At 53.0% G+C, this 13,358-nt stretch overlaps 1 long non-coding RNA gene across 1 annotated transcript; it reads right to left on the bottom strand.

Annotated features, from left to right (window-relative positions):
• Positions 1–674: 674 nt before the first annotated feature.
• Positions 675–7,690, bottom strand: LOC129469033 (uncharacterized). Its single transcript, XR_008652895.2, has 3 exons — positions 7,612–7,690; positions 1,446–1,813; positions 675–850 (listed from the first exon to the last, which is right to left on the bottom strand). It is a non-coding gene; the product is annotated as an uncharacterized lncRNA (long non-coding RNA).
• Positions 7,691–13,358: the final 5,668 nt, after the last annotated feature.

Below are 13,358 nucleotides of genomic sequence, written 5' to 3' on the forward strand. Positions count from 1 at the left end.
ATTGGGCTTAAGTCACTTCCATTAGGCACCAATTAAAAGGAAATTAGATGGCCTGAGGGAGGACCTGGGTGCGGGATGCTGCTGACTTCTGCTTCTCAGGACTCATTTCCCTTCAGGCTTCCTCATGCCCACCCTGGCACCTCATGGGGTCCTCCAGTTGGGGCTTTTCTAATCCAGCCCCCAGTACCCATCGTATTCCTCCCTCCACTCCTCCAAGGCCACTGACTCTGGGAAGACTTCCACCCTCTCAGGCCCTCAAAACACATGCTAAGTGTCCAAGGCAGAGGAGACTCCATCGAGGGTTTTGGCCTTTAAGGAGAGTGGGAAGCTAAGGAAGAGTGTTGAGCAGGGTACTGGCATGATCAGATTTCTATATCAACACGATTTCTCTTGAGTGGATGGAAAATGGATTGGTGAGGGCAGGGACACTGAAGAGTGAGGGTGGAGAGAGAGAGACCAGCAAGGAGATGATCTGCATGAAGGAGACTTCAGAGGGTGCTATGGAGGAGGAATGGCGTTTCTATCTATGTAGTGGTAGAATTGTCAGCACTCAGCACCTGGTGTGGATTGGGTATCAGAGAGGAGCCAAGAATGACACCTGGGCTTCTGTCTCACACACCTGGATGGATGACCGTGTCATTGGCATAGAGGTACAGGAAGAGGACCAGCTTTGGGGGAGACAGTCATTAATTTGGCCTTGGGCATTGTCTTAGTCCATTTTGTGCTGCTATAACAATACCTGAGACTGGGTCATTTATAAAGAACAGAGATTTATTTCTTGCAGTTCTGCAGGCTGGGAAGTCCAAGGTTATGGGGCTGTCATCTGGCAAGGTCTTTTTTGTTGCATCATCTTATGGCAGAAGGCAGAAGGGTGAGAGAGAGAGAGCAAGAGATTGAATTCAAAGACCCAGGCTCTTTTATAATCAGTTTTAATCCATTCATGAGGGTGGTGCCTTCATCACCTAAACACACCCCCCCATTGACCCCATCTCCCAACACTTGCGCTGGGGATTAAATTTCCAACACATGCTTTTTGGGGGACACATTCAAACCATAGCAGGCATGTTAACTTTGAGATGGTCAATGGGAGATGTCAAGTAGAAAGTAGGTAGTTGAACACACGGGGCTGGAACTCAGAATGAGGGGCTGGGCTGGAGTCATTACTATGGGAGGAACCAGCATTGAGGTGGGTTGTAGAGTGGGGTGGGAGGTGAACAAATCAAGGGACTAGAGACAGTTCTTAAAGTGGAGCTTTGAAAAGAGGGAGACTCCTTTGTTCAGGACAGGTGAATACAAGAGAAAAGAGGGAGAGAAAGCTCAGGGCTTACTGTAGTCTCTGAAGGTGAGTTAGCTGGAGAGGATAATGGGAGATCTCCATGAATAGAGAGGCTGTCCCTACCTCCTCCCCAAGATCCTACATAATGATCAGAAATAACCAGCCCTACCATCTTGGGAGGCCGGGTCCTGAGACCCAGTAACGGTTATCGTCACAGAGATGGATTCTGCTCATTTGTTCCACTTCAGGTTAGCCACAGTTCCTGGAAGTGGGAATGGGGTTGGGGGGACACTCAACAAGGCCTGGACTCCAAGACCTTCTGGGAGGATGGGACTCTGGACTCCAAGGGGAAGGTGGAGAAGCAGGCACGGTGCTCCAGGCTCCCTGAAGCCCTCACCCTTCTTCTCCTGAGCAGGCGGAAGCAAAGGTGAACCCCTCCTCTCCAGGCCTCAGCTTCCCTGTGGACCTGCTCCAGGCTGTTATGTCCCCATCCCCTGTGGTGGCATGGCAGAGCCTCAGCCATCAATCCAAGCATCCCTAGAGTCAACCAAGGAAGTCAATATTTAATTTGGGCACCATGTTAATGCCATCGATCGCCAGCGCCCCCCTCTTTCCTCAGGCTCATTTGTCACTCCCACTCACTGGGGGCGGGGTGGGGTGCAACCTAGTAGAGGCAGAGCTCAGCCTGGACTTGGCCTCGGAAAACTGGCCTGCATATGGAGGTGCTCCCCTGAGCCACCCAGCTTCCAATCCCCCGAGAATCACTGAGCTGCTTTGTCTGAGTTTCCTAAGCGCCGTCCCTGGGGAGGTCAGTGAAGTGGGGAGGTCAGTGAAGTGGGGAGGGGAGGTCAACTTTTCTCCCAGGCCCCCCATTGAGTCTAATTCCTTTCTGGGGCCATACATAGAGCAGGTGTGGTTGGGGGTTGACTGAGTGAAGGAGGGCTAGCACCTGTGACATAGGCCACTGGGAGAGAAGTGAGAGCAAATCTTGAGACCCAGCTTCTGGATCCTTCCTGGGTGCCCAGTTCTGTGTCTGTGTGATGCTGTGGAAGCCACATGGCGGCCCTGAGATGAGGTCCATCTCTAGGACCCAGAGAGGAGGCTGAGGGAGCATTGACCTTAGAGGTTTAGAGCTCAGCTGGGTAGTGAAAGAGGGACTGGGGGAAGGGCAGGTCCCATTTAAAGGCTTGGCTGGGTCCAACTTCCAGTTTGTTCCCATCAGTTCTGTGGATCCAGATAGGGGCCCCTCAGCATTCTTCCCCAGCCTGGCTCACCCAGGGAGGGAATGCCTCCAATCTGCTTCAGGGGCCAGACTTGGGTCCCAACTGCAACTCCATCTCCAACTTGCTGAGTGACCTTGGACAAGTTAAGTAACCTCTCTGAGCCTTAGATACCTCCTCTGAGAGGTCTCTTGGACCTTGGTCACTTTGTACTGTTTTTAGAGGGTCAGGGATGGACAGGAGCAAGCCTTGATGGTCCAAGGAGGGTTATTTCCCAGAGTTCTCACAATGAGCAGCTCCCAAAACCTGCTGACAGTGCTACTGCCTTCTTCCTACCTGTAGGGCTGCTTGCTGTCAATTAGGCCTGGGCCACAAGAGCACCCTTGGTCCTCCTTGTTATCCAGAGTGCACAAGCCAAGGCCATGTCACTGAGGGGATGGTTGGGCAAGCCTTGCCATCTAGCACTGGGTGACCAATGGGCAGACTTGAGTTCAGCTTGGGATGCCAGCAAGACAGTAACAACACGTGCACACACATATAAGCAGAAAGAAATTCTGAGGCCGGGTGCGGTGGCTCATGCCTGTAATCCCAGCACGTTGGGAGGCCGAGGCAGGTGGATCACCTGAGGTCAGGAGTTTGAGACCAGCCTGGCCAATATGGTGAAACCCCGTCTCTACTAAAAATACAAAAATTAGCTGGGTGTGGTGGCAGATGCCTGTAATCCCAGCTACTTGGGAGGCTGAGGCAGAAGAATTGCTTGAACCCGGGAGGCGGAGATCACGCCATTGCACTCTAGCCTCGGCAATAAGAGTGAAACTCCATCTCAAAAAAACAAACAAAAAAAAAAAAAGAAGAAGAAGTTCTGCTTCCATGAACTAATCCAGAATTTTGCAATTGAAAATCCAAAAGGAAGTGGTTTTCATTCCAACATGTGCATAAAGAAGTATGCTTCATGGATCAGTATTATTTCTATTGTGAATGATGTATGGGAGTGCCAGACTCTTCCCAATGGATGGCATGTAAATGTCTTAATCTGGCCCAGTTGACCTACTCTGAGCCATTGAGTCAAGCCTTGAGCCAGGAAAACTTGATTGGTCATTTATTTATCAGTAAGTGGTGTCTGATGTCAACCCCGTGCTGGGCCTTGGGATGGGCACCAACAAAGTAAAGATGAGGAAGGCATAGTCTCTAAGAAGGCTCCCAAGATGGAGGAGCTGGGGGAAGGGATGGATATTGTTTCCAGGGGCTTCCCATTGCTCTTTGACTAAAACAAAAGCTCTCACTGTGGCCCAGGAGGCTTGGCATGCTCTGGTCCCTGCCCATTGCTCTGTCCAAATGTCCTGCCAGTTGCTCTCACTGACTAAGCAGCTCCATGGCCTCCTCCCTGCTCCTCAAACACATTTCATGGATTCTCCCTTCCCAGGGCCTTTGTGTTTGCTGTGCCCTCAATTTGAAAGTCTCTTCCCTGGCTGTCTGCTTTGCGGCTCTCGTCTTTTGATGAGATGCCACCTCCTCAGAAATGCCTTCCTTGGCTACCCCTTTCCCCCACCAAGTCATTTTTTAAAAATCACATCACCTAATCCTTTCCACAGTATCATTTCTCCTGATCTGAGTTTGTATCACTTGTTTCCTACTTATTGTCTGTCTCCCCCACTGGACTGTGAGCCCCTGAGGGCAGAACAGGGTCATACATTCATACTGTTGCTGGGACAGGATAGGAACTGCATAGATATTGCTGAATGAATGAATGAGGAGACATTGGGAGGAGGCTGTCCAGGAAGCAATTAGAGCTGAAGGTCTAGTTCTCAGTGCCCTGCCGCAGGCAGACTGTCTGAGTCTGTGCCTGTGGTGGGGTGGGGAGGGCTTTGCTTGTGCAGGCCTGGGAAGGGGAGAGCCCCGTAGGACACCAGCCTCAGGGCATGCATATTGCAGAAGGCTCATTCCTTGAATATTAACTCACTGCCAGACTGGCATCCCTGACTGCTGCTGAATTTTTCACTGTCAGGGCCAGTGGTTGATGGGGGATGGGGGTTGGGAGGACGGCACATCCACGTCCAGAGGGCCACATGCACTTTTGTGTGACATTGTCACGTGCAGCTGTTTGGACAAGGGCTTGCTCCCAGGTGGCCATGCATGGATGCTATGGGCAGCTCTATGTCTGAGCATGTTCTGCCCTTAGCTGGCCTGCCGTGCACACAGGTGAGTTGTGTTTTACATGCTCTCATTTCCAAGCTCAATGGAGGGAAGAAAGGGCCCTTAGAGAACATTCAGTTCCACTCCTCCCATTGTGCAGAAAGGAAATCTGAGGCTCAGAAGGGAGAGGTTGCTCGAGGTCACACCATGAGTCCTTGGAGGATCAAGGCTAGAGCCCAGTGAGTAGTGAGCATTTATCGAGCGCCTGTGGTGTACCTGGCACCATGCTGGGCATGGGGGACTCACTCTACTAGAGAGGCTCACAGTCCAGGAAACCAGGCTTGGGGAAGAGGGAGACAGACATGGGCCTGAGCATCAGGCTGCAGAGCAGGAGAGGTTTCCTCTGCCTTCAGAAGAGGGTGTCAGGGAAGACAGGGCAACACTTGCACTGAGGTCTGAAGACTAATTGAAAGCTCAGCAGGCAGAGAAAGGGGAAAGGGCTCTCCAGGCAGAGGGCGCCTCATGGCATGAAACAACTTGGCAAGTTTGGGGAATTGCAAATAGTGCAGTTCAGCTGCAGAGGATGGGCTGCGGATATGGGGCAGTGAGATCACAGTGGCTTTGTGGGCCATCATCGGGGTTTGGATTTTATTCTGAAGCAGACTTAGGTTTTAGAAGGATTTCTGTAGCTACAGAGGAAAAGCGAATTCAACCGATACATTCTGAGCAGTCGATATATGCCAGGTACCACGCTGGTGCTGAGGATACAATTCTGAATAAGGCACATACAGTCTCAGCTCTGCAGTGTATTAAGAGACACACAGACAGGTGTAGTAGGGAGGAAGCTTGGCACGCAAACAAGAAATACCCCGTTTCTGTATTCACTTTAAACCAACTCGTCTGACTCACTCTAAACGCTTTCCTATGAGTTGGCAAAAAATTTAATCTCAGCCATCACTGAGGCTCCCTCCCACCTCTCCCACTGGCGTGTGTGAGGAGCTGCTGGCCCTCCCTGCACACGGCACAGAAGAGGTGCCTCCTGTCTTCAGTCTACATCGGTCACACAGAGATGCCCATTGTCCTAGTAGTCCACATGGTCCCTTGAGGCTCGGTGACTAAGCTGTTCCCCTGCTACTTTGGAGCACTGAAGCTGGTTCCCCAGTGTTTGCACTCCAGCCACCCCAGGTGCGTTACCACACATCCCCACAGCTCCTGTCACCTGTCAAGGGAGCTACCAGCTGTCAGGGGAGCTAGACATAGGTCCCTACCACCCAAAGGACCCCCAGCTTCTGCACCCTCTGCAGCTAGCTTCCACCTCTCATTTCTCTGTCCTCTTCTCCCCATCCCTTGGGAACACCTGGCACGCCTGCCTCCAGAAGTTATCTCTTTCCAAACTCAGGACGAGCCATCAGACTTCAAGCAGCTTTTTGCGTTCAGCCCTGCACAGTTCCCTGAGGCTAGAAAAATCAAAGGGCTTGGCTACCAGCTTGCAAGTGGGAGGGGAAACTACAGGAGAGCAAAGCAATTAATATCTCAATCAATTGTCCTGCCACGGGAGTGAACAAGCCATTAGAGACCCAGGCAGTGACTGCTCTGAGAGAGGCAGGCACATACTGGGGGTTGTGGGAGCTCAGACAAGGGGCACCTAACTAAGACCTGGGGTTCAGGAAAGGCCTCCCAAGAAGGGGAGTCTCTGCCAGACTAAGCCCTGAAGACAGCAAGGATGAGGCCAGGGAGGGCGTTCCTGGAAAAGGGATGAGGAGCTGACAGTTCCCCTATATGAGTGGAACGCAGAAAGCCGCAGAGAGGGACTGGGGCTGAGGGAGGTGGAGCTGGATGATGAAGAGCTCAAGTCCCAAGTCAAGATTTGGAGTCTGTTTGGACCATGAGATGCCATTGAATGATTCTAATCAAGAAAGTGACACAACCAGGTGTTCCTGTTTAGAAACACCGCATGGCGGCCGGGCGCGGTGGCTCACGCCTGTAATCCCAGCGCTTTGGGAGGCCGAGGCGGGTGGATCACGAGGTCAGGGGATCGAGACCATCCTGGCTAACACGGTGAAACCCCGTCTCTACTAAAAATACAAAAAATTAGCCGGGCGTGGTGGCGGGCGCCTGTAGTCCCAGCTACTCGGGAGGCTGAGGCAGGAGAATGGCGTGAACCCGGGAGGCGGAGCTTGCAGTGAGCCGAGATCGCACCACTGCACTCCAGCCTGGGCGACAGAGTGAGACTCCGTCTCAAAAAAAAAAAAGAAAAGAAAAAAGAAGAAACACCACATGGCTATGAAAAATGGATGGGGGAGAGGGTAAAACTGGCGGCAGGAAGAGCAGTTGTCAGGTGTTCCAGGGACTGGAACGGGCAGAGGCAGCTCCCAGGGATAACTGCAAGGAAGAAGGGACGGGGATGGAACCTGGAGATTGAGCGGGCGTGGGGGGAAGAAGGGAAGATAGATGTTAGAATGACTCCCCTTTCTATCTGGGGCGAATCCCAGAGATGGAGCGGACGGGGCAGGATGGTGGTGGGTAGGCGCCAGTGGGACTTCCACGGAGAAAAAGGAGCCCAGGCGCGGTGGAGCCCTTTCCGCACCCCACCTCTGCGCTCCGCGGTTCCCGAGCTTCCCGCTAGGTGGAGGGCTGGTGCCCCGAGCCCGGCTCCGCCTCCCCTCCTCCGCCCCTCATCCCGGAAGGATGGACCTTGACTTGGGGCTCCCCAAACCCCGCGTCCCTGTACTCGCCACCAGAGCTCATGGGTCTTGAGCCATCAGCTGCCCCCACTCCAGGGCTCCGTGGCAGGGGCATCGTCCTAGCCACTTCTGCCCAGGCGTCTCCCTGGGCCTTTCTGTGCCCATGTATACAGGGTTGTTCAATGCTCGGGGCGGCCTCGGCCACCCCAGCCTCGCAGACTGCCGGGTCCCCGCAGCTACGTCCTGCAGCCTGGAGGCTTCCCGTTCGCGGCGCCAGGAACGTTCCCTCACCCCCTACCTCGACGCCCTTCTTCTCCCTGACCCCACGCAGGAGGAGGGATCCACGCCTCTCAGTGGCAGGCTACCCCTCATCTAGGCCTCTCTGGACCCTGGGACGGGATCTAAGGTTGGCCAGGGCTGGGCGGAGCCGGACAGGAGGGAGGGCCTAGGGCGGAGTCAGGGAAGGCGCCCCGGCCACGAGTGTGGTCCAAAGGCAGACCAGTGGCGTGGCCAGAGTGGGCTGGAGGCGTGGCCGCCGGTGGGGTGGGGTCGGGATCCCCAGAACCTGGCAGCTTCCTCTCCTCTCCCACCCTAAGCCAGTTCTGCCGCCCAAAGCCTCGCCCGCCCTGGCCCCTGGTCCAATAGGCAGACAGAGCGACCCTCGGGAGGCTCCTGGTCCCGCTTAACGGAGGTGGTTATTTGGGAGGCCGCGCCCAGTTCTCTGGAACTGCCAGGCCTTGTGGGGAAGGGGGGCGCATTCTCCGGGCCTGCGCCGCACACCCTGACGCCCACCCTCCATGCGCTTCCACCCTTTTCCAAGTAGACGGCTGGAGGGCCTGGGGCTTGAGCCCCGAGCTGGAGGTGCTGGTCAGGCGCCTGCGCCCCCCACGGGGCCCCCCTTCCCCCCAGTCTGCGCTCAGGCCCAGAGCCGGCTCTAAAAATAGACCGGGGCGCAGGAACGTGCCCACCCAGGAGCGGGTCAAGGAGGCCTGAGTCACCGCGTCGGGAGAGCCTCCTTCTTCTCCCCCACGCCACCTCCCACCTCCCACCTCGGGGGCTGAGGACGCCTCGATGGCCGGGCATCACTCCGGCTCTGCTGGCCCGACTCTGCGCCCTTGGCAGGGCGGTGCCTCCCCTCCCAGGCCGGGCAAGCGGTAGCAGCCACAGCCGGGAAGGATTAGGAGTTCCTGGGCCTGATTTATTTGGTTGTTTTCGTGCGTCTGGCGGCGGCGCCCCCGCCTGGCAGGACAGTCACGTCTGCATTGCCCTTCTCTCCCACCCAAGCTCATGGGTCTGTCCTAGACTTCGGGGTGGGGACCTGGGCTCACGGCAACACAGAGTCCCGACCTGGATATTAGCGGTTCTGGAGCAAACACTGCTATTCTATAGATGAGAAAATCGAGTTCCAAAGACAGGAAGAGGCTCATGGCACAGTAGAGTGCCCTGTGACAGCTCTGGATTTCATTCCACTTCCTAGGGCCTGTTTCCTACTGTAAGTGCCCCACCCGAGGATGGCACTCAGGTTTATGGCCCATTCCCCTGCCAATTGGGAATGAGACATACTTGGGATTGTTCTAATGATTGAAATAATTTTTTTTTTTTTTTTGAAACAGAGTCTTGCTCGGTCGCCCAGGCTGGAGTGCAACGGCGCAATCTCAGCTCACTGCAACCTCCACCTCCTGGGTTCAAGCGATTCTCCTGCCTCAGCCTCCCAAATAGCTGGGATTACAGGTGCCCACCAACAAGCCCAGCTAATTTTTTTTCGTGTTTAGTAGAGACGGGGTTTCACCATGTTGGTCAGGCTGGTCTCGAACTCTTGAGCCCAGGTGATCCATCCGCCTCCTCAAAGTGTTGGGATTACAGACATGAGCCACCACACCTGGCCGAAATAATTTTTTAAAAAGCAGTCGTGGCATATTGGGAGTCACATACACCTGGCTTCAGTCCCGCTCAGCAAGTTACCATCTCCAACACCTATTTTTCTCCCCTTCCAGAGGAGGATTAATGGATGTGGTGTGGTGAGCTCCTCTTCCTGGAAGGACTTAGCTAAGGTGGTACAGGGAATGGTCACAGGGTACTCGGATGGATCTGGAACACGTGGTAAACTGAGGCATGTAAGAGGCCTGAATTGGGGGTGAGGGGGAGGGTGGTACCCTGGCCCTCACACAGATCTGGCTCACTTCACCCCACTCCCATTCCCCTTCCCCATCTCAAGGAGGGGACATGTTTGGATCATTACAGGCTTAAGACCCTCAGACTTGGGAAGAATGGAGTGGGCTCGAGAGTCTCCAAGTTCAGCCTTCCCTTGTTTCCCAAGGACGAGAAGCCTCCTAAAGCCAAACAATGCATTGAGGCAGACCTCGGCCTTGAACCTAGGCCCCCAGTCCCCCAGTCCCCCAGTCCCAGGCTCTTTGTCCCACTCTCGCACCAGTCCTCTTTTGTTCAAACACACCAGTGTCAGGCCTTTTCTGAATGGTCGAGGCTGACAAACAAATACTCCAGTTGGTTTTCTTTCTTTACATATTATCCTTTAGGCCACTTCACGGAAAAAGGTCTTATGTCTGTCAGAAATGTCACCGAGCTCTTAAAGCTACATGAAACCAGCTATGTAAATAATAAAATGGGGGATCAGGAGGAAATGTCAGAGATGAACATGGGTGTAAGGTGCAGGACAAAAGTCTGCTCAAATAAAAATAAGGTACCTAAGAACGAGCATTGTTGAATGTTCCCTAAGAACGAGCATTGTTGAATGTTCCCTAAGAACGAGCATTGTTGAATGTTCACTATGGGCTTGGCACAGTTTCATGCATTATCTCATTGAATCCTCACAATTTCATGTGGTTAGTGTTATTACTATCACCCCCTTTTACAGATATGGAAACTATGCCTCACAGAGGTGAAGGAATTTGCCTAAGATAACAAAGCCAGGAAGTAGCAGAGCCAGGATCACACCCTTTCTTGATCTCTGATTTATTTTCTGCTTTGGTGAAACAGTTGGGGTTTCTCCCTGAACTTTCCCTTCCCCTGCGCACTCCCTTAGCCTCCTTTCTAGCCAGGTCATCAGGCCTCTCCTGCCCAGCCCCAGCCCAGGCACTGCTGGGAGGAGGAGGAGCTGGACAGCTGCCAGAGCTTCTCTCCACCCAGAGATTCCAGGATTCGAAGAATTTATGAGACCAACTGTCTGAGTTTCTTGCAGGCAAAGAAAGAATCTGGGAGTCCTTGAATACGCCCCTCATCGCCAAGCACCCCCCAGGAGACTCCTTGGTTTGTACTTCATGGAGGGGAGTTTGTCCTCAGAAGGAGCTCGACCCCCTCTTTCATTCATGCAGCAACTATTTTTAAAATGCCTAGTCTCTGTCACAGGCTCTGGGTAGAAATGGTAACAAAAGCAGCTCCTTCTGTGGCTTCTGGTTTAGCAGGACACAAAGAACGCTCAAGCAAATCAATGGCCAATAATTGATGACCCTCCTCCCTCCTCCAAGCTTCTGCCCAGATCTACCCCCTCTGGGGGCCTGTTCCCAATTTCCTCCCCCACCTCCAAGTGGGAAGGAAAGTGAGCATAGCCTCAAAGCTAAACATTGAGGGGAGGGAAGCCCGCCAAGGGACTGTGTGTGTTGTGGTGGTGAAGATTACATACTCTCTTTGTGGTGGCAATGAGGGTTACACACTCTCATTGTACGTCTAGAATAGCTGGTGTTCATTGAGTTCCAGGAACCAAGCTCAGCACTTTAAATGACCTGTCACAGGTAACCCTCACAGCATCCTTGTGAGGGAGGGACAATTTTGTTTCACCAACGAGAAAACTGAGGCTTACTCCAGGAGGATGGGGTAGTTTGTCAAAAGTCACACAGCTAGTAAGTGGTACAGGCAGGATTTGAACCCAGTTACCTTGGAACTAGAGTCCCCTCGCCCCTTCCTTTAGCCACTATGCTGAGGTCTTATTTGCATTTTTTTTTTTTTTTTTTTTTGAAACAGGATCTCGCTTTGCTGCCCAGGCTGGAATGCAGTGGCATAGTCACAGCTCACTGCAGTTTTGACCTCCTGGGCTCAAGAGATCCTCCTGCCTCAGCCTCCTGAGTAGCTGAGACTACAGGCATGCACCACCACACCCAGCTAATTTTAAAAAATTTTTTTGTAGAGACAAGGGTCTCACTATGCTGCCCAAGCTGGTCTCAAACGCCTATGTTCAAGTGATCCTCCTGCTTGGGCCCCCCAAAGTGCTGGGATTATAGGCATGAACAACCATACCTGGCTCTTATTTGATTATTACAGGTGAAGAAAGTAAGGCTCAGAGGAGCTTAGGGTTTCACTCAAGGTCACACAGCACAGCAGGACTGACTTGTGTTGGTCGGTGGCCAAAGGGATGTTTGGATAAGGGTGTGGTGGTGGCAAGCTATGCCATTCTTACCCCAAAAGGCTAGGGTCATTAGGTGTGGGATTGGGTCTGGAGGAAGTCTGGGGGCAAGGCCAGTCTGGGGGTTCTCACTGCTGACTATGTGCCACCCTCACCTCTGCTCCAGGAGAACCTGTGCTATGGGGCAGGAGCCCCTGGGAATACCTAGGCAGACGTGAGCAACATCCCACTGCCCCGCCTGGGCTATGTCACATGGCATCTCGTGCCTTGCTCTGATTAGGCCTGGAGAGGTATCTGATAGGCAGGAGAAGAGGCTGTTTTAGTTCTCTGCCCTCTGGGAGCTTCTTCTATTTGGAAAGGGGGAGCGTTGCCTGGGTTGGGGATCCCAATGCTGGTGAGCGCTTCTGAGAGTTCACTAGGTGCCAGCATCCTGTGAGGGGCTTTCTCTTTGTCACTATCTCCCTTAATCCTTCCAGCAACCCCAAGTGATAGGCACTGCTGTTATCTCTGCTTGCAGAGGAAGAGGTTAAGTGATATCCCCAAGTCATAGACTCAGTAAGGGCTGGAGTCAGGATTTGAACCCACATGCAGCTAATCAAACATCATACTCTCCTGCAGGGGTTCTCAAATGCGGCCCCTGGGTCCACAACATCAGCATCACCTGGAAACTTGTTAGGAATGCAAACTGCTGAATCAGAAACTCCAAGAGTGGGGCCTGCCGACCTGTGTTTAACAAGTCCTCCAAGCTTGAGAATGCCTACCCTCCTGCTTTACAGAACTCGGGGGACTGCAGGTAACCTGAGTAAACTTATGGGCCCTGGTGTTACGCAGAGTCAAGTTCCAATCTCTGGCCCACCTGACTTTCTAGCCTTAAACCCTTTTTTTTTTTTTTTTTTTTTTGAGATGGAGTCTTGCTCTGTTGCCCAGGCAGGAGTACAGTGGCACGATCTCAGCTCACTGCAACCTCCGCCTCCCGGATTCAAGTGATTCTCCTGCCTCAGCCTCCCAAGTAGCTGGGATCACAGGTGCACGCCACCGTGCCGGGCTAATTTTTGTATTTTTAGTAGAGATGGGGTTTCACCATGTTAGCCAGGCTGGTCTCCAACTCCTGACCTCGTGATCCACCTGCCTCCACCTCCCGGAGTGCTGGGATTACAGGCGTGAGCCACCACACCCGGCCCAGAACAGGATTTCTCCCCTTCAGCACTACTGACATTTAGGGCCAGATAATTCGGATTGTGAGGGGCTGTCCTGGGCACTGTAGGATGGTAGGCACATCATTGGCCTCTGTCCTCTAGATGCCAGTGGCAACCCCTCCCCCATTATGACAATCAGAAATGTCTCCAAACATTGCTAAATGTCTCCTGGGAGCAAAGTTGCCCCCCTGTGGAGAACCACTGGGGTAGAATAATTAGGCCAGTTTCTTTCTTTCTTTCTTTCTTTCTTCTTTCTTTCTTTCTTCTTTCTTTCTTTCTTTTCTTTCTTTCTTTCTTTCTTTCTTTCTTTCTTTCTTTCTTTCTTTCTTTCTTTCTTTCTTTCTTTCTTTCAGACAGAATTTCACTCTTGTTGCCCAGGCTGGAGTGCAGTGGTGCAATCTCAGCTCACTGCAACCTCCACCTCCTGGGTTCAAACAATTCTCCTGCCTCAGCCTCCCGAGCAGCTGGGACTACAGGGGTGCACCACCACACCCA

The sequence above is a fragment of the Symphalangus syndactylus genome, chromosome 12 (assembly GCF_028878055.3).
Source record: "Symphalangus syndactylus isolate Jambi chromosome 12, NHGRI_mSymSyn1-v2.1_pri, whole genome shotgun sequence".
Lineage (NCBI taxonomy): Eukaryota > Metazoa > Chordata > Mammalia > Primates > Hylobatidae > Symphalangus > Symphalangus syndactylus.